The sequence below is a fragment of the Pipistrellus hanaki genome (genome assembly GCF_964339955.1).
Source record: "Pipistrellus hanaki genome assembly, chromosome: 3".
NCBI lineage: Eukaryota > Metazoa > Chordata > Mammalia > Chiroptera > Vespertilionidae > Pipistrellus > Pipistrellus hanaki.
The window spans coordinates 82,321,377-82,343,516 of NC_140505.1; the positions used below are offsets into that span (position 1 = coordinate 82,321,377).

The 22,140-nt window shown below is 37.8% G+C and overlaps 1 long non-coding RNA gene across 1 annotated transcript; it reads left to right on the forward strand.

Moving 5' to 3' along the window:
* The first annotated feature begins 11,829 nt into the window (after positions 1-11,829).
* LOC311620253 lies at positions 11,830-20,574 on the forward strand. Its single transcript, XR_014794656.1, has 2 exons — positions 11,830-15,795; positions 17,072-20,574. It is a non-coding gene; the product is annotated as an uncharacterized lncRNA (long non-coding RNA).
* The last annotated feature ends 1,566 nt before the right edge of the window (positions 20,575-22,140 follow it).

Here is a 22,140-nt window from a genome sequence, read left to right on the forward strand (position 1 = left end):
AAAAAGATTGTGCAATAAAAAAGGTATTCTATAAGTGTATGCTTTATTCAACTCCAGTTCCACAAATATTTACTGAAAACTTACTTTGTGTCAGGCACAGAGCAATGAGCTGTGACTTCAGAAATGAAGGTACAGTACTATCCTGTTACAAATCTTTAACCTAATGCATAAAGCTTTAAAATGGAACAATCTCCACATCTGCTACATTTTAAAAAAAAAAAAAAATTAGTACTTCTGCTAGTTATCAAAAGTTTCAAACTGCCCTGGCTGGTTTTCTCAGTGATGAGAGTGTTGGTCCTTGAACAGAAGGGTCCTGGGTTTGATTCCAAGTTTAGAGTACATCCCTCAGTTACAGGCTCAATCCCAGGCTCAATCCCAGGCCCAGACCCAGGTTGGGACACATGCGTAAGGCAACCAATTGATGTCTCTCTCATTTTTTTTTTAAACTTTCTTTATTGATTAAGGTATTACATATGTGTCCTTATTCCCCTATCTCCCCCACTCGCCCCCCACTCATGCCCTCACCCCCTGTTATCTGTGTCCATTGGTTAGGCTTATATATGCATGCATACAAGTCCTTTGGTTGATTTCTCCCCCTTACCTCCACCCTCCCCTACCTTCCTTCTGTGTCTCTCTCATTTCTCTCTCTCTCTCTCTCTCTCTCTCTCTCTCTCTCTCTCTCTCTCGCTCTCGCTCTCGCTCTCGCTCTCGCTCTCGCTCTCGCTCTTCCTCCTAGCTACCCCCTCACCTCCGCTCTCTCCAATAATAATAATAATAATAATAATAATAATAATAAATGAGTAAATAAATAAATAGCCATGTAAAAAATCACCTAAAGATAATGATTTTTTTAAAAAGTTTCAAACAACTTAATTAACATTGAAGGCCACACACACATTAAATATCCTTCTATTTGATATCAATGTGACCTATTGTGGGGGATTTGACTTCTGTAATTCAGAAAAAAAAAGTATATGAACATTTTCTATATGTTGGAACTTTGATATAAATTCTGTCACTTCCTTATATTGATCCTTTATGGCAGAGATTTTAATATCTATTATAGGCTAGGAAACTGAGGCTTGAACAGGTTAACTAGCATGAGCAAGGACAAATAGCTAACAAGTCTTTCTTCTTTGCCACAATTGCTTCTCTTTCCGTTGATGAATAACTACACCCACAAAATGAATCATATCTTCTATAGAACTGTGGGACAATATATTAAACTTAAAAGGTCTGTGTCTAAAAGTATATAAAATGACCATAACAGGAATATTTACTTGACTACATAAAATTTTCAGCAATTATTATATATGTATAATTTTAAACAGTTTTCTACATACTCTACATGTATTATTTCATTTAATTGTCATAACAAAACTATTAGGCAGTATTATTATCCCATTTCAAATTAAAAACTGATGCCGAAACCGGTTTGGCTCAGTGGTAGAGCATCAGTCTACGGAATGAAAGGTCCCAGGTTCGATTCCGGTCAAGGACATGTACCTTGGTTGCAGGCACATCCCCGGTAGGAGGTGTGCAAGAAGCAGCTGGTCGATGTTTCTCTCTCATCGACGTTTCTGGCTCTCTATCTCTCTCCCTTCCTCTCTGAAAAAAAAAAAATCAATAAAATACATTTAAAAAAACTGAGACTTGGGAGAAATCCTGAAGCAGTTTCTAGAACGATCACTGCTCTGGTCTTGCTTACATCATCAATATCCTTTTCCTATTAGGTCCTACCCATGAACAAGTAAATCTGCTCTAATCCTTGACATTACCCCTTCAGCCACTGCCCCAGGTCTTTCTTTCCCTTCACAAAGAGAGCTCTTGATGGTGTCTGTACCTGCTGGTCCAACATTCTCAGCTTCTCCTGAACCAATTTCAATGAGCTTTTGGCCCATTTCCCCCACTGAAACCCTTAAGAAGGTCACCAACATTGCCTGACCCAATGGTCAGCTCTCGGTTCTCATCTTACTTGGCCTCAAAGCAGAATTTAACTGCCTGGATCTCTTGAATAATTTTATTTTCTTCACTTTCAGAACAGCATACTCAACCAATTTATTTTATTTTATTTTATTTTACTTTCCAGCACCCACTTCTCAGTCTTCTTTTTTGTTTTATTTTCATATTTTAAAGCTCAAATGAAGTAACCAGGCCTTTATTCTTGAATCTTTTCTCTAGTTACACTCTAACATCTTGGCTTGTAGGACGATCTGTCTGCTGAAGATAGACCCCCTCTTAACTTCATTCACATTTATTGAGCTGTACCTTGGTATCTCCTCTTGAACATGTAGTAGGAATCTCAAATGTAACACGTCCTAAATTTATTTTTATTTATCATCAAACTTGTTCCTCTCATAGCATCCCCAACCTAAAAAAAAAAAAAAAAAAGTGACTGGTAATTCCTCTTAATTCCTTTTTTCTCACCCTCTACACCTGATCCATCAGAAAAGCATGTTGACTCACCTCGGAATCTATACAGAATCTGACTGTCTTTGTCACCTGCTCCCATTTCTACCACCATTATTTCTCACCTGAATTGAAAGCTTCCTGCCTGATGTCCCAGCTTTCATTCTCAGCAGTGAAGCCAGAGTAATTCTTTTAAATAGGATTAGGTCGTGTACTTCTGTACTCAATGACTTCTTTATGAATTGAACTGTGTTCCTCTAAAATTCATATATTGGAGTGCTAATCTGTGGTACCTCAAAAGGTGATCTTATTTGGAGACAAGGTCACTATAAATTTAAAATGAGGTCATTGGGGTGAACCTATTCTGATATGAGCATGAAGACAGCCACCTATAAGCCAAGAAGAGAAGCTTGCAACAGATTTTTCCTCAAAGCCCTCAGAAGGAATCAACTCTACCAACACCTCAATTTTTAATCTCTAGCTTCCAGATTGGGAGACAATACATTTCTATTAAGTTATTTGTGGTCCATTTTTAAAGCCGTCTCAGTTAAGCAAAATAGCTATTTCTCTCCTCAGAGTAACAGTGAGGCCCTCTCAGTGATCTCAGCGCCCTTCGCTTTGGGTCTGTTACCTTTCTGAGCTCTTCTATTGCTTTTCCAATACTCACTCTTCTCAAGCCCTACTGCTCCTGTTTTTAAACAAACCCGTCTTGCTCCTGTTTTTGCACTTGCTTTCCCCTACAGGGAACTTTTTTCTTCTACATTATTTTATGGTTTGCTCCCTCGTTTTCTTGGTATTTATTCAGATGCTACCTTTTAGGGGCTTTATTTCCCTTAGTGCTTAGCAGTGGCTAACTTACTCAATATTCTAAAATTTACTTTGTTTATTAACTGTTCTGCCCTCACTAAAATGCAAGCCACGTGAAATCAGGATTGTTTGTGTAATGTTGAGTTTAAGACAACTTTGGTATATAGTAGGTTATAAAAATGTAATTGAGTGAATGCATGAATCATGATCATAAGCTCTACACTATTATCTAAGTGTGCTCATATAAAGGTTCAGCATGCCTTCTGAAAAGTATTGTGGGACCTGGCCTTTAACCACAATAGTTAAGAAGTGTTCCCACAGAGAAATACTGAAGAAAGCAACAAGTACAACTTCTGTCCTTAAGAAATTACAAACTAACTGGGGAGACTAAACATAAAATGCATGAAAAAAATAGACTACATCCAGAGAACAATATATCAATATTAGCAATTAAATTCAGCAAGGGCTGATTTCAAAAAGTGATGAGTTAGGGAGCTTTATAAGAAAAGTGGCTGTTATACAGGAAAAAAAATCAACATATAGAAAGCATTTTAAAAGGTGTGCTCACACACACTTTATAGAATAAATACATTTGGAGGATATTTGTGAGAAGTTCTCAAGCACATGTATTGGGAATGTTTAGTCTACTATATGAGCACAACAAAATATATTTCTAAGCAAATACTTTGTCCTTTGAATAAACACAATCTACCAAATGCCAGCACCAGCAACTTGAAAAAAAAAAAGGAGAAAATTGACATAGTAGGAACACTCTGAACATGCAGAAGGTAATTCACAAACAGGGATCTGGATACCACCTGATTAAAAAAAAAAAAAAAAAATTTAATTTTGAAGAGGTGGCAAGTGACAGAAGGAAATAAAGTTAACTGTTTTTCATCTTTCTACTGTTCTCTCTATTTCTCTCCTTTTTATTATTTCTCCTCCTCATAAAAACTTTCCCTCTCGCCAAGACCGGTTTGGCTCAGTGGATAGAGCATCGGCCTGCGGACTGAAGGGTCCCAGGTTCGATTCCGGACAAGGGCATGTACCTTGGTTGCGGGCACATCCCCAGTAGGGGGTGTGCAAGAGGCATCTCTCTCATCGATGTTTCTAACTCTATCCCTCTCTCTTCTTCTCTGTAAAAAAATCAATAATATATATATATATATATATATATATATATATATATATATATATATATACTTTCCCTCTCATTTTTTAGATGAGTAATTAAACCCTAATCTCAGGTATAAGTCTCAAAGGCAGTTATCAATAAAAACTAATCACCAGGTAACTTGAGATCTTTGTTTTGATGATGATTCACCATGTGATTTTAAATGTCTTTAAAGCACTCTAAGTTCTTTGGAAGAAAAGCACAACATGAATCATGGGACTATTAATGCAGCAGATACCACTATCATTTGTCTAATAATAATTCCAGTTTCATGTCTAATGTCTAGAAGCTTCTATTTTTCTCTTTCTCTATTTTTTTCCTCTTGTCACTCATGAAACCTTCCAATAAAACAATGAACAAGTTCATGGGGGAGCAATAAACTCAAGATTCAAAAGAGCAAAATATATTTACTCTTGAATCTAAATGGTTGTGGACAGTAAAGAGCCTTTTACTAAGTGTTTGCCACATTGAGATAGTAAGGGAATATGAAAGAATATTACAAAAAAAGGTGTTTTTATTACATTAGTAGGCACCACATATTCATTTAAATGTAATATACATTACATCTAACCAAGTTCTAGAAGCATAACTACAAGGTGAAGCAGCTTATTGAGCACAAACCATACATGTCATTAGAAGGGGTGAACTTGATATCATGGTTGAAATGTTTCCCTAACCTCATTGCTCCTTGCTTTGCAATTTAGAGATAAAAAGTACTTCATGGTGGAGCATACACACAGAAATAGCGTAATGTTGCATTACGCTAAAATTGTTCATCCTTGAGATAAAATATTTGAATACATCTAATCTTATATAATAAAAGCCTAATGCTAAGTGTTCTGTTGGCTAGTCAGCTGTTCAATCAATCAAGGAGTAATATACTAATGATATGCTAAGGCCACTCAACCACTCGCTATGACTTGCACTGACCACCAGGGGAAGATTCTCTGACCAGTAGGTTAGCTTGCTGCTGGGATCTGGCTGATCAGGACTGAGCAAGACAAGCTGGACATACCCTGGAGCCTTTCCATGGTCCCTCCCCAGCTGTCCAACCTCTGCCTCCCTCACTGGCCCCAATGGTGCACCAGTGGGGTCCCTTGGCCTGGCCCGCATCCCCTTACAATTGGAGATCCCTCAGGGGATATTGGAGAGCTTGTTTCAGCCTGATCCTGCAGGCCAGGTCAAGGTGCCCCACTAGTGCATGAATTCATACACCAGGCCTCTAGTGTGTGTGTGTGTGTGTGTGTGTGTGTGTGTATTATATATATATACACACATATATATCATATATATATATATACACACATATATATCATATATATTAATAAAGTACTTAATATATGAAATAGTATGTAAATTAAAACATATACAAAAATTAAACAAAATGTTATAAAAATAAGACATTATAAAAGATAAATTAAAGATAAAATCAGCAATATATTTAAATGTCTTGCAAGTTCCTATTTCAAACAGTCTTCTTGATAATGCCACTTGTTTTTTGCCCAACTCTTCTTAGCTGTGTTGAGACCATCAATTTCTTAAGCTCATAATATGGCTGACAAAGAGCCTTTACTAGGAAGCAAAGAAGGATCAACTCTGCTATCTTTTTTTCTTTCCTTTGCTTACTTCACTGTTAGATTGCATCACGGGCTCTTTGAAGAATATATACTAATAAAAGGGTAATATGCTAATTAGACTTGGTCGACTGGACATCTTCCAGTAGTCCTTCCAGACAAAGCCACAGTGGCAGGGGCCAAGATAGAGGCAGTTAGGGGTGATCAGGCTGGCGGGGAGAGCAGTTAGGGGCAACCAGGCAGGCATGTAGAGTGGTTAGGGGTGATAAGGCAGGCAAGCAGGTGAGCAGTTAGCAGCCAGCAGTCCCAGATTGTGAGAGGGATGTCCAACTGCTGGTTTAAGCTTAAACCAGCAGTCGGACATCCCCCAAGGTATCTTGGATTGGGAGAGGGTACAGGCCAGGCTGAGAGACCCCCTTCCCCATGCACAAATTTTGTGCACTGGGCCTCTAGTTAATTATAAATCACTATTTTGTGATGGTTGATTTAATTAAAATTATATCATATAATCCATATTCTTCCTATAGGGGCACATGTAAAATCATATACTGTAATATGCTAAAAGCAATGGAAACATGAGAACTGTGTCTCTGGGTGGTGGACCTCCTCTTCATCCCTCACCTGACTTCTGACTATGGACTAAGAGGCCATGGCAATCCACATCATAATCATCAAGTTAATGATCTCTCTTATTTTTTAGATAAATGTAGAAGAGCTAATATAATGCTTTTCAATCTCATGTGGGGCACACACATTGGATGCCAATGTTCTAAAGATTTCTTTTTAATTAAGGTGCCTCCTAATATTGAAAACATACATAAGGCAGTTCATGACGTTAGTAGCACCACATTTTGATTTTCTGATACCTGCATGAAAATAGAATAAAGCTACTAAGCCAAGACTGTTTACTTTTCCCCACTGAGATGACAAAATAGCCAAATGCCAAATTTTACTGTTATCATGTTTATTATTATTCCTGCCATCAGCTGATTATGATTTTTTATTTGCAGTTGTTATGTTTATAATCGCTATTACTTCTTTGAAGGAATTGATAATGTAATTTCTTCACATGACATATATAACTTATACAACCAGTGAAGTCAGTCATCTTTCAATTAAACAAAGTGTATTAAGGAATTAACTACCAGTACAAGCACCAACATGTATTAATTTCAAAAATAAAAGAAAACATCTGAAAGGTAACACATAATCTATGATCCCATTTATATGAAATTCCAAAAAAGGCAGACTAATCCATCATGACTGAAATCAGATGGCTACCTCTTCAGGTGCGGAGAGATGGTCTTTACTGGGAAGGGACGTGTGGGAATTTCGGGAGTAATAGAAATGTTTCTTATCTCAATAAGACAGTAGATTATAGAGTGTATGCATTTTTCAGAATGAATTTAGCACTAGAGTTAATACCTATGCATTCTATTGTATGTAAATTATGTCAATAACAATTTCGGTACATAGGGAAATAGTTTATAATGATAGATTTATATAATTTCATGATTTCTTACTCAGCACCTGAATAGCTATTTCCATTTAAGTCACAGTAAAGAGGCTTCAAGTGGTAAAATCTGCACATTAGATGTTAGAATAGAGTAGTAATAATAACAATAATAACAACAACAAGAAGGAGAAGTAGAAGGAAGAAGAAGAAGAAGAAGAAGATGAAGAAGGAGGAGGAGGAGGAGGAGGAGGAGGAGGAGGAGGAGGAGGAGGAGGGAAAAAAATGATTTTACATTAACTATATGCCAATTTCTATGTTATTGCTATCCCATGAGGAAGAAAATACTCAGGCATAGAAAATTTGAGCAATTTTCACAAAGATATCTAAGTGATAAATGGCAGAGTTGAACTTGGAACTCAGGTTTCTCTGATCATGGAGCCCCTGCCTTCACCTACTACGGTAGGGCACATGTCATCTCTTCTTAGAGAAGAATATGAGATTTTTTGTTTTCAAGGATGTAATATAAAAACAAACATTAGTTGAGTGTGCACCCTATGCCAGGGATCATGCAAAATGTTTCATGTCATTACCTCTGTAGAAATAATATTATTATCTCATTTTTTTATAGATAAGAAATTTAAAACTCAAGAGATTAAGCAATGGCTCAATATTACACAATAGGTGGAAGATATCAGATTCTATTCAAGAGCCATTAAAATCAAGGTTAGTTCTTAAGTAGGAGATACTTCAGAATCAGTGGTATAAATATCTTAAATTGCACATTTCTGGACCTGCTTTGGATATTTTTATGTGGTCAACTGAAGGGGGGTTTGGGAATTGGTGTTTTCAAAAAGTCCAGTGGTGATGCTAAAGAAAATTCTACCTTAAAACCACTGTCCAAATTTGTCATTTGTTTTTTAAACAAGATCCCCCAACTCTTCTTATTTATTTGTTTGTTTGTTTGTTTGTTTCTTATTTTTTAATTAGAGGCCTGGTGCACAAAATTTGTATATGGGAGGCGTGTCCCTCAGCCCTGCCTGCGCCCTCTGGCAATCCAGGGCCCCTCTGGGTAGGGTCCCTAGTTCTGGCTGGCAATCAGGGCCTATCAAGGCTTTCCTCCCTCCCCAGCTGGTACCACTGCTTGCCCTCTGTGCAGCACTGCACCACCATTGGTTGCCTCCCTCTGTGGGCGACAAGCATGGAGTGTGATCTCTTGGCTGGCACGGGCTTCCCTCTGTAGGGCGATGGATTGCAGAATCCCCAGATCAATCGCCCCACAGTCGGAGGCCCTGCCCACCCACTGAAGCATTTCTAGCTGGATAGCCCCTGCCTCCCTCTGCAGGGAGATCAATCTGGGGACCCTGAAATCCATTGCCCCACAGAGGGAGGCCGCGCCCACTTACCACAGAGTCCCAGCTGGGTGGGTAAGGCCTCCCTCTCCTTTACCATTAAAGTTTTTCCTGGGCCTCCTTCTGCAGGGTGAATTTATCATAGAGTGCCCCCCCCCCTTGATCGTCCCACAGAGGGTGGCCTGGGCCTCCCTTTGCGGGGAGATTATGGGGCCATGGCAGTGCCCCTGGACCAATGCGATCACACCCGCTTTGGCTGGCTTGGCGCCAGTGCGTGTCATAGCATGGTCAGTCTAGATGCTAGTTCTGCTGTTCAGTCATTTGGTTGATTTGCATGTTACACTTTATTATTATAGATTTATTTCAGAAAGAGGAAGGGAGAGGGAGAGATAGAAACATCAATGATGAGAGAGTATCATTGATTGGCTGTCTCCTGAATGCCCCCCACTGGGGATTGAGCTCACAACCTGGGCATGTGCCCCAACTGGGAATTGAACCATGACCTTCTGGTTCATATGTCGATGCTCAACCATTGAGCCAAGCTGGCTGGGTTGGATATTTCCATTTATATTTGAATCATTATTATTGCTGAGACATTATGCTTAGCAAAAATTATATAAAATTAGAATTTTTTTTAATCTATCTTCTTCAGTGGACATGGTATCATCCGCTCCTGCTTCCCATTGTGAAAGTGCTTAACAATGTGCTTTTCCACATAATGCTTTGTATTACTTTTAACCACCTTTCCAGATTGGCTTTGTTATGAAAACTATTAATTCTATAATTATTGTTTCTTTTAGGAGGTATAGATTTTGATTTATGTGTAACACTTTTTTCCCCCAAAATGTTACATGGCAACATGTTTTTGGTATCATTTTGAAACTCTTCAAATAGAAAAAAAATAATCTCTTGCCATTCCTCATAGCTCTTTACCCTGCATCTCATTAGACTGTTTCTTTCCAAAGTGAATGAGCCTAGGATATATTCTAGTGGCCTTCCCTGATAAATTAGTTGTCAAATTCCATTTGAGCCCAAATAAGGTGTCTCAGCATTGGATTTTTTCCATTGCTCAGCAGTGTGTAGTACATCACAAAATAAGGGCAAAATTGGAGGAATTGGAGACTTGGGGAATGTTTGATGATTTGAGTATATCTCTAAGTTTTGTGATTTATATTATAATTATGTTTACATTTATTCCCACCAGAAGGAGCATTTTGCAAGCTGAGGTCTTATTTCTTTAATTTTTTCCCCCATCTCCACAAACAAGCACAATAGTTCCATTTCATGGCTTCTATATCTCAATTTTTGCATTTCTAAGTCTTTCTCTTGAGTTAACCCTAAACATTACCTGTAATATTTTGAGAAAGGAGAGGTCAATGTTTTTTAATTATCAAAATAAAATTGTGCATCAAGTCTTGGGAGCGAGGCTTTGTCAAAAGTGAAAAGGATTTTCTATAAAATTTCCCTGTGCCCTCTTTAGGATCTTGAAGGTAGCTAATGGTGCTAGCCTGCAAAATTGTCATTGAGCTCACTATAGTGGCCACAGAGGGTCCCAGTAGGCCTCCAACTATAGAATAGACCACCTAAGTAAGCCAGGGATCAGTAGCAGACACATTTTGGAGGATTGTCAATAGCAAAGTTGAGATGGTCTGAAACAAAAGGGAGGGTCACATATGGGTATCATTTGTGAAAAGAAATAATCTATATCCTATATCTATCTATCTATCGAGAAAGAGAGGGAGAGAGAGAGAGAGAGAGAGAGAGAGAGAGAGAGAGAGAGAGAGAGGTTGATAACTGTATAGATATCAATATCTAACAATTTATATTTTCTTTATCAGTTACTGACTTAGATATGATAAAAATTTCTATGAGCACTTGTAGTAATGAAGGCTGCAAACAAAGGACATTTCTTCTTTTCACTGATGACATAGGTAAGTATTTACCTATGACTACAGATAGAGATACACAGATATCAGCAATATAATAAGGTATACTTAATAGATTCAGGAGGAAAGAGATGGTTAATTCATGGTCTAATTAATATTCTCAAAAAGTGTTTAATAACAATAACAAATACCTGCCTTCTTAATACTTTTATTTTATTTTTGTAGGTCAGAAATATGTGAGCAGGAGTGAGCTTGTTTCTTTGTGCAACATGAATATGCTTATTCATGAGGAGAAAAAAAAAACAAACCCCACATTTTTGCTTATTATGTGCCAAGAGTTACGTTTGGAAGGCATTGATGGATTTTAAGAAGACAAGTGACATGATATTTTTGATTTTGAAAGATGAGGCATAACTTTGTTTTTCTCCCAGTGCTGATTTCAAATGTGTTCTGCCAGATATTTCTTCCTCAACCTTTAAAAACATGACAAGATCCTGTAAGTTTCCAGTCGCATTCAGCTGTAAGAACAGTCTTACTTTGATAATGAACTCATTTACAGATGTTAAAAAGTCTAGTAGAGTGTAAATCAAAATACCAATCTCATATTCAATCTATGGCTGCTTTTGTTTCCTCAGCTCAGTTCTGATCTGTGGTTTTGAAACTGCAGTGGGGTCTACACTCTCATTACTGTTTCTGGTTCTTCCAAGACAATATTTGAAAAAAGGAAAAATAAGAAAAAAGCTTCTTTTGTGGATATATTTTCAGATTTCTTTGGAAGACTCTGTAAGATCTCTATACTCTGAATCTCTCTAACACAGTGGTGTATTCTAGAGATTACCTCTGTAATGCTTCCTCACTTTCTTCTTCAAAAGTATGCTCCTCCCCGAGTCCGTTATTCTTGGTAGGTTAGCATACTTTAAAGATGGCTGCTGTCCAGCTTCTTTATGTAGCATGCATTTTTTTTCATAGATATTTGTGTATCCTTGCTGAGAACTCAAGCTGATTCATTATTTCTTCTTTTCTCCCATTGAGTTGTCTTCGTCCTACTCCAGGAGAAAGACATGCACCTGCGTCTATATTCACACATGTGGCAACCTCCAGGCATACAAGTCAATGTCTCTCAAGAACTCTTTATTGTGCAATACTTTTTGGTTGATGGTTCCAAGGTAATGTAATTCAGTAAGCATAAATCTAGGGAGTAAGGTTCCAGTACCCCATTTTGCATGCACCTTCACTTTTCATGAAAAAAATTATCTTATATCCTACACCTTGACTTGAAAGACAGTGCTTCCACTTCTTCCCATGAAAATAAAACCCCAAAACATCATTCCCCTTCATTCCAAACCTCAATGACCCCATCTTCTCTAATGATTCAGTTTTCTGTAGCTATGTGTTGAATTCAGTGGTGAGAGTGAGAGATTTTCACCTCATTTGGCCACTTGTCAGTAAACCTGGGGAGAAAAAAGTGGCTGGTGGCCCTATGTCTCTTCAGGGTACCCTATTGTTCTTAGTAATGGGACTCTAGACACATTTCCAAAACAAGACCAAAACTCTTGCTAGGCAGTATGTTTCATCTTATATAAATAGTACCATGGGAACACTGAATAACTGACTAGAGTGAAATGAGACCACAGACAGAGATTTCAGATAGCAATCCAGGTGATAAATGAATGAAATCTGAACTGAAGTAGTGGTAATTGGAACAGAGATAAGGAGATGCATTTGTGAGATATTCATTTAGGTGAGTGATCATGCAACCATGCTGTTTGCAAAGACATGACTTAAAGAAAGAAAATTGGGCTTTTAGAATAAGGCTAGGCAAAGCAAATGAGTGATCTTGACCATGTTGAGTTTTATGTCTCTGGGAGGACTTTGGCAGAGAAGCTCAGTAGGCAGTTACATGTATAGTATGAAGCTCATGAGAAGTGGCTCTCTTGGAGCTATCATTGGAGGAGTCCTCAGAATTCAGGTAGCTATTGACATAGAAGTATTTGAGATTACCTAAGGAGAGTGTATAGCATGAGAAAAAAGAAGAGTTCAGTAGAGCACTAAGAAACATCTAATAGAGCCCCCAAATCCAGGATGGTTTGCATAGAAGACTGGGGAAGGACCAGAAAGGTGGGAATAAAAAGTTCCCTGAAGAATACCTACAAGAAGATGCAACCCTCCTTCCTTAAGCCCTTTAGCATATCACCTGTACTACTTGTACTTCTTGTGCCACTTGTATTTCTTTCCCTTTATCCTGTTCTTCTCTTCATCTTCCCACTAAAGCTGGCTTATTCCTTAATGGGTACTGAAAATGAATCAATTTGTTGTCTAAGATGATAGATAACTAATCAGAGGAATGTTGTTTCCAATTTAGGCATGCTGCCACTTCTGCTGATGGGCAGAGTGCTGTGATTCTGCTATGGTTCTCTGCATTTCTTTACTTCACAGTTGGCAGCTGTCCCTTTATAGTGGGAACTTCGGCTTTCTCTTTCTTAGCATCCTAAATACTCAGAGGTTCCAAAAGGCTGTGGTTACAGTGTCCCTCAGGTTTGACAATCAAATAAAATATAATGGGCCTAACCAATTCTTCACATTGTTAGAAAACATCTCAATGTTACTGGAAGAAAAGGGAAAGTGATAATTTATCATGGGGCTCCTAATGATCCTTTTTAGAGAGGATTATTACAAGGCTCTTATAAATCTTCAAATAGAAAGACTTCTATTCTCACCAGTGTGCTGCAGTGGTTTTTTTTGTGTTTTTTGTTTGTTTGTTTGTTTGTTTGTTTGTTGTTGTTTTTTGTTTTTGCTGTAGGGGTTCAGGAATCTGGAGAGGGGGCTGCATATAAATGAATAAAATAGACAAGAAATATAAATTTGGAAGGCATTTGAGGGAGCCAGGGGATGCTTATCTCTAGTGACTAAACTCTGAATATCCAGACCCACAGCTTTTTATTCACACATTTTCCCTTTAGCAGAGCAGATATACATATCAAAGGTAAGGTTTGGTAAACAGTCAGGTTAGGGGAATTTCATTTGGCTGTTCCAGCAGCAGGTAATAACATGCAGGTTTTCAACCCTCCTGAAAATGTCCATTCAACTATTTGAGGACTTCTCGCATTCATTACGACCTTTTAGACTTAGCCCCTAGCACCAGTGGACTTCTATTTAGCAGGATGGAGAAGTTCAGAGACAAATCAGAAGAAAAGCAAAGAGAGGATAGTATTTTTCAAGACACCACTAAGCCAAATCAAAACATTTGGGAGGAAAGAATAGAGTATGTAAATTTTCATTCACTTACAAAAGCATCAGTCAACTAAACCACCTACTTTCAGTAGTTGTATACTTTGCTTGCTTAAAACAAAATTAATATCTCCCCCTTTTCTGAATGCTTGCCTTCTCCAACTCCCAAAGTGTATGTCAAAACTCACATCTAGTTTTATTTTCCTTTTGAAGTAGCATGCCAATTTTCAATACCCACTTCCATACCAGTATAAGCATACTATCCTGTGGGCAAGCTTTTGGTTCCACACCCTCTGTAGCTTTGCCAAAGTCATGGAGGCAACTGATGGGAAGCCAGGAAGAGTAGATACAGCTTTGGCTCTGGCTAGTTTGGCTCAGTGGATGGAATGTCGGCCTGCTGACTAAAGGGTCCCAGGTTCAATTCTGGTCAAGGGCACATGCCAGATTTCAGACTTGGTCCCCAGTGGGAGACATGCAGGAGGAAGTCAATCAATGATTCTATCTCATCATTGATGTTTCTATCTCTTTCTCCCTCTCCCTTCTTCTCTGAAATAAATAAAAACACACTGTGGTGTTGTTGTTCTTTAAAATAATATATACATCTTTGGACTTTTAGCCCCCACCAGGGAGCTTTGGGCACACTACTTCTCTTTCTTCTTTCTTTTCAAGGGTTCCCTGGCTCTGATGAGTAGTAAATTTTCTTCATCAAATGAAATATGTAGAGTATTCCTTAAAAATACCTTGCATCCCCATCTGATTTGGCTCTGTAGATAGAGCATAGGCCCTCAGAGTGAAGGCCTATGTCAAGAGCACATACATTGATAGCAGACTCCATCCCAAGACCTCGTTGGGACATGTTTCTCTCTTTCTGTCTCTCCCCCTCTCTTCTACTCTCTAAAACTGAATGGAAAATTATCCTCAGATGAAATTAACACAAAAACAAATAAAAATTCTTGCAAATATGAATTTGTCCAAGTGAACAGATACATAGATTTAGGGACATTGTATGCAAATTTTGAACAGCTCCCTCAAGATAGGAACCTGGGTTACTTTCATATATAATCACATAATTCAGGTAGTAGGAAAAAAATTTATGACAAATTCATTTTAAAGATTATGAGTGGTGAGAATTTTTCTAAAGCAGAAAGTATTTTTCATATGTGAATTGAGTGCTCTGAAAAAGTCTGTTTACAACACAGGCTATTGATAATAACTACAATGTAAGTTAAATAGAAAACATGTTGTATGCCACTGTAAAAGTACCTTTGGACAATAGAGCAAAAGCAAATATTTACACTTTATATAGTATATATGAGCACTTGCTGTGTGTCACACACACTGGGTTACCTCACTCAATTCTTACAACTGTGAGATAGAGCTACTTTTTCCTAATTTTTATTTTTAAATTACCTACTTTTGCTCAAAACCCACTGCTAGGAAGCTGGCCTTGCTTCACTTTCTCCATGAGGCATAGACATGCTTAGCACCTGCTCAAAGCCCCATAAATTGTGCAGGAAAGTGCTGGTCAAAAAGAAGGAACTGTGCCAAGATGGCAGCATAGATAAACACCTAAACTGCTGCCTCGCACAACAATTTCAAAACTACAACTAAAAGAGAAAACGTCTATCACCAGAACCACAAAAAAGCTGGCTGAGTGAAAGTTCTACAACTAGAAGGAAAGATAAAAGAGCATTCAGTGCACAAGCGCTGAAAAGTTGAGGTATGGAGGTGCACATGAACCGGGCTGGAGGCAGGCATTGCTTTCTTAAACCCAAAGGGAGACAATCTCCAAATTTCTCTGAAATACAGTTTCTGGGGAGACCTGGGGGACACAAACTCTTACAGGGAGAAACTGGACTGTCTGCCATCAGGTCAGAAAGTGAGGGTGGCTTGCTTGCAGAGCTGCATGCAGGTATTGGGTCGGCAGCTAAGTAATTGCGGATTTTTTAAAGAAAATCAAAGACAATTTTTTCATGGAACTAAATAACTTTATTCTTTAATGTATTGCCCATTTTGATCAATGACCTTTTGCCATCTTTCAGGCAGCATCATAATCCCACGTTCAAAAAACTTCTGTATTTTATTAGCAAAAAACTGAATCAGGTACGATTTGACATCATCATCATTATTGAAATTTTTACCATTCAAGGAGTTTTGTAAAGATCGAAACAAAAAGTAATCAGATGGTGCAAGGTCAGGACTATATGGTGGATGTGGCAAAACATCCCAACCAAGCTCCATTAATTTTTGCCGAGTGACCAAAGATGTGTGTGGCCTTGCATTGTCATGATGGAATACAACACCTTTTCTATTTGTCAATTCGGGCCACTTTTCTTCAACTGCATTGTTTAATTTTGTTAGTTGTTCAATGTAGACATCAGAATTGATCGTTCGGTTGGGTGGTAAGAGTTCAAAGTAGACAATTCCTTTGTAATCCCACCAAACTGATAACAAAACCTTCTTTTGATGAATCTCAGCTTTTGATGTTGTTTGAGTTGGTTCACCTGGCCTGCTCCACGATCTTTTCCACTTGATATTGTTGTAAACAACCCATTTTTCATCGCCAGTTATCAGTCGTTTTAAAAATGGATCATTTTCATTACGTTTCTTTAGCAAATCGCAGCTGCTAATGCGTTGCGTTAACTGTGATTCTTTCAGTTCGTGAGGAACCCATGTATCGAGTTTTTGAACATAGCCAATTTGTTTTAAGTGATTTTCAATGCATGTATGTGATACATGAAGCTTCTCTGCAATCTCACGTGTTGTACTGTGACAGTCCGAATTGATTATTGCTTTGATTAGGGCGTCATCAACTTCAACTGGACAACCAGAGCGTCTTTCATCTTTGAGTGAAAAATCACCAGAACGAAATTTGGCAAACCAATTTTGACACTGCCGTTCTTTTAAGGCTTCGTCACCATAAACAGCACATAACTTTTTATGAGCTTGCGATGCGTTTTTCCCTTGCGGAAATAAAAAAGCAAAATATGACGAAAATGTTCCTTTTGATTTTCCATTTTTCAACGAACGCCAAACAAAAACTACAAAACAGATCAAAAAACTTTTTTTACTGATTAACAGCTGAATAGCCAACTATCAAATACAAAATGTGTTTTACATTTGTACTACGTCTGCAAACCTAAAAATTCAACTGAAGCCATATGTGTGTGGAACCCGCAATTACTTAGTTGCCGACCCAATATAATTGTTTTCTGTGCTGGGGCACAGGACATTGGGATGGTATAGGAGGCGTGGGGATGGCTGGCAGCCATTACTGTTTGCCATGCCCTAGCCTGGTGATGCCCTGAGACCCCACCCTGACAACCTACAAGCTCACCTACCTCCAAGCAGTGGTTTTTGCATATCAATGGCTTTCCCTATCACAGCTTAACCTAGCAAACTTGCAACCCAGGTTAGACAGATCCAAACTTCCAAACCCCAAATAAAGAGGAGAAAACTGTGTTTCTCACTGTAGCTCCTGCAGGGTGGCCTCAGACAGTAGCTGACCTGCACCCCATTGGAGATACAGAAGCCAGTGTACCTAGTGGTCAGTGTGAGATACCAGATTTCAACTCCTCACATCCATTAGTGACACATTCAAGAGGCAAATTCAGTGAGCACCAAAGCCCCACTGAAGCAAGTCCTGCACCATAAGCGTGTCTCCAGCACAACAGTTCTTCATTATAGACACAGCAAATCCTAACAGCCAATTGGCCTGAAGATCAACTCCTCCCAGTGTACCAATAGCAATCAAGGCTTAATTACACCAAGACTTTGCACTCTGCCCACAAAGGGGTGCAGCTAGAGCGTCCACCTCAGGTGATTGGGGAGGCTGAGCCCCTATAGGTCACCTACCACACAAAGTCACTCCATCAACCATCAACACAGGGAAGCAGCTAAAATGTGGAGACACAGAAACATGTCATGAATGAAAGAAATGGAGGAAAGCAAACTACTGGACAACATAGAGTTCAAAACCACATTTATAAGGTTTCTTAAGAATCTTCTAAAAACCACTGAGAAACTTGATGATGCCTCTGAGAAGCTTAGTGAAACATTCAAGGACCTTAATGAGAATGCCAAAAAAATGAAAAATGACTAGTCAGAAATTAAACATACACTGTCTAAAATAAAGAATATATGGAAATTCAACTGTAGATCAAAGGACCCCAAGAATCAAACCGAAGATCTGAAATATGAGAGAAAAAAACACCCAACCAGAAAAAGAAAAAGAAAAAAATCCAAAAATATGAAGATAGTGTAAGGAGCCTGTGGGACAACTTTAAGCATACCAACATCAGAATTATTGGGGTGCCAGAAGAAGAGAGAGCAAAATATTGAAAACCTATTAGAAGAAATAATGACAGAAAACTTTCCCTACCTGGTGAAAGAAATAGATTTACAAGCCAAGGAAACGCACAGAACCCCAAACAAGAGGAATCCAAAGAGGACCATACCAAGACACATCATAATTAAAATGCCAAGGGCAAAAGACAAAGAGAGAATCTTGAAAGCAGCAAGAGAAAAAGTTAGTTACCTAAAAGGGAGTACCCATACTACTGTCAGCTGATTTCTCAACAGAAACTATGCAGGCCAGAAGGGAGTGAAAAGAAATATTCAAAGTGATGAGCAGCAAGAATACTCTATCCATCAAAGCTATCATTCAGAATTGAAGGTCAGATAAAAAGCTTCACAGACAAGAAAAAGCTAAAGGAGTTCATCACTACCAAACCAGGATTATATGAAATGCTGAGGGGTATTCTTTAAGAAGAGGAAGAAGAAGAAAAAAGTAAAGATAAAAATTATGAACAACAAAATGACAACAAATACATACCTACCAACACGTGAATCTATTAATAAAAGTCAGGTGAATGAAAAATCTGATGAACAGAATGGACTGATGAATATAATAAAACCAAGGACATAGAAAGGACAATTCCCTGGGGGAAGAGGGTATGAGGGGTGTGGGAAGATATTGGACAAAAATCTTATACATATGGATGAAGACAGTGGCTAGGGGTAAGTACATAGAGTGGGGTAGGGAATCAGGTGGAGGGGATCTATGGGGGGGAAAAAGATAATAATCTGAACAATAAAGATTTATTTTTTTTTAAAATGACCGAAATATATACTGTCTACAAGAGACCCATTTCAAAACAATATACTCACAAGAATGAGAGGAAATGGAAAGAAAAAGAATTTCCATGCAAATGGAAACCAAAATAAAAGCTGGGGTAGCAATACTCATATCTGAAAAAATACACCTCAAATGAAGGCCACCACAAGAGATAATAAACATCACTGCATCAAAATAAAGGAATTGATCCAATATGAGGATATAACCTGGGTAAAATATATATGCACCCAATGTAAGAGCACCTAAATATATATTTAAAAAGAAAAAGACATTCTGGAGGATTTTAAGGGAGAGACCAGCAGTAATACAGTAATAGTAGGGAACTTTAATACCCCTCTGACTTCACTGGATAGATCTTCCAGGAAAAAAAAATTATCAAGGAAATAGTGATTCTAAAGGACACACTGGATCAGATGGATTTAATTGTCATTTATAGAACACTTCATCACAAGGCTATAGAATATACATTCTTCTCAAGTGCACATGAGTCATTCACAAAAATAGACCACATGTTAGATACTGAACAAATCTATACACGTTCAAGAAGATTGAAATCATTTCAAGTATCTACTCAGAACATAATGAAATGAGATTAGAAATCAACTACAGTAAAAAAAACATTTAAAAAGATGGAAACTAAATACATGTTATAAAACAATGATTGGTTTACCAATGATATTCATAAAGAAATAAAATACTTAACAAAAGGAAGACAAGGAATCCAATTTTAAAAATGGGCAAAAAGCTTAAATAGGCCCATCTCCAAATGGACATACAAAAGGCCAAGAAGAAATGCTCAAAATAACTAATCATCAGAGAGATGCAAATTAAAATGACAACGAGGTATCCCTCACACCTGTCAGAATAGCTACCATCAACAAATCAATAAGTGACAAGTTCTGGAAAGGATGTTGAGAAAAGGCATCCTTAGTACACTACTGGTGGGAATGCAGACTGTGTAGCCATTAGGGAAAACAGTATGGAATTTCCTCAAAAATTAAATATGGAATTGCCATTTCATCCAGGGATCCAATTTCTAGGAATATATCCTAAAACAGCAATCAGGAAGAATGTATGCACCCCTCTGTTCATAGCAGCACAATTTACAATAGCTAAGATCGAGAAACAGCCCAGCATTGGATTGGTGGCTAAAATGCTGTAGTGCATTTACATTATGGAATGGTATGCAGGGATCAGGAAAGTATTAACCCAGTCAGAGAAAGACAAGTATTACATGATCTCACTCATATGTGGAATCTAATGAACAAAATAAACTGGTGATCAAAATAGATCCAGAGACATGGAAGCATGGAATAGACCGTGGAATATCAGAAAGAACATGGGCATGGTGGGTGGGTGGGTGGAAAGAGATCAACCAAAGAACTTGTATGCATATATTTATAACCCGTGGCACAGACAATAGGGTGGTGATGTCCTGCATGGTGGTGGAGGCCAGCTTGAATGGATCAATGGGAAAAACATGGAAACATCTGTAATTTTTTCCATAATAAAGATAATTTTTTAAAAATTAATAAATAGCACAATTTGTAAGAACATACTTTTTATTACAAAAGTTAATTATTATCTGTAGTAAGAAATTGGGGGGTTATTCTAGTTCATGCTTTTAGGTACTAGCCTGATATTTTTTTTATTTTTATCAAAGCATTATGAAATAGTATTCTCTATCAGGATTTCTTAGGCTGTTTCTTATATTTCTTCCATGCTCTTTTCCCTAAGTTTTGTGGAAACTTAATATGGGAAACCTGCTCACCTAATATCAGTATTATTGGCAGGATTTGTTTTATTTTATAAGTATAAAGGTTTATGATACCTGAAAATTATCTCTAAAATGTCTTGATTTATAATGATTTTGTTGTTTTTGAAATATTCCCTGAGACTACCATATCCAGGACTCACATCTCTCGTTGCTTTGAAACTTTATAGTTGATCAAAATATTGGGAGAACAACTAAAAAGTAAGGATAATTTTTAAATTGTCATGGTATCTGAGTTAGTGTCCTGGCACTTAAACTGAAGTTTGCCTGTGGGAACTCATTCTACATAATTGTATCATTGTTATTAAACACAATGAGTTTTATGACCCTGTAAATTCAAACACTCTTCCCAGAGTGATTTCTTTAGACCCTGCTTTATTTTTCTAACTGAAGCAACTAAGTTTTTTTTCTCTTACTCTTTATGAAGCATGAGAATTCCAAAAGTTCAATTTCCAAGTCTTTCTTCAATTCACATTCAGTGAATCTTTGTAAACACTATTGTTAGGTCCTCTGAGGGGAGTGTGAGACACGATCTCTGTTCTTAGATCTAATTGCAGAGCTCCAGCAGACATGCATTAGAGAAAACCACAAGTGCCTCCTATAAAGTTACACGAACTTCAGTTGGACAGTGGTGTGGCTCTAGTGAGGATAGGCCATGTTATGCTATACTAGCAAATAAACCTCAAGATGTTAGAATAAAAGGTCATATTTAAATTATTTGATGGCCAAGACCTATTAGCTGGGCTCTCCTCTGCATACAATAATTTGGCATTGAGTTTTTGCTATCTTGTAATGGCACCATCTCACCATGTGGCTCCCAGGGTTGCTGTGATGGGGAAGAAAAGGTTGAAACCCAGTTCTCTAATTCGTCATCATGGAAGCAACACAAGCCAAAGCTCATATACCATGGGCCAGGACTAGCCAAGTGGTCTCACCTAATTGCTAGTTGGCTAGAAATGATATGGGAAACCTAGGATGCACAGAGAGCACCACAGCAGTCTCCATCATTGGATGATTTATTTGGGTCCAATTTAATGGCTCCCAAATAGTTGGTACATGATCTTGATTTCATTTCACTGGGGGGGGGGGGGGGGGGGAATTAAAGTTATCATAATCAGCATTTCTTTCTCATCACTAGTTTTTTTTTATATCTCAACACAGACTCCTGAAGAAGTGGCTTTTCTCCATTCTAAGGTTTACTCTATTGCTGTACCCTTCATTCTCAAAACTCAAGTTTAAAGTTATCTATTCTTACTCGAACATCTTTTAATACATATATATATATAGGCATTGAGTTTTTGTATATATATATATATAAATAAATAATATATATTATTTATTTATAT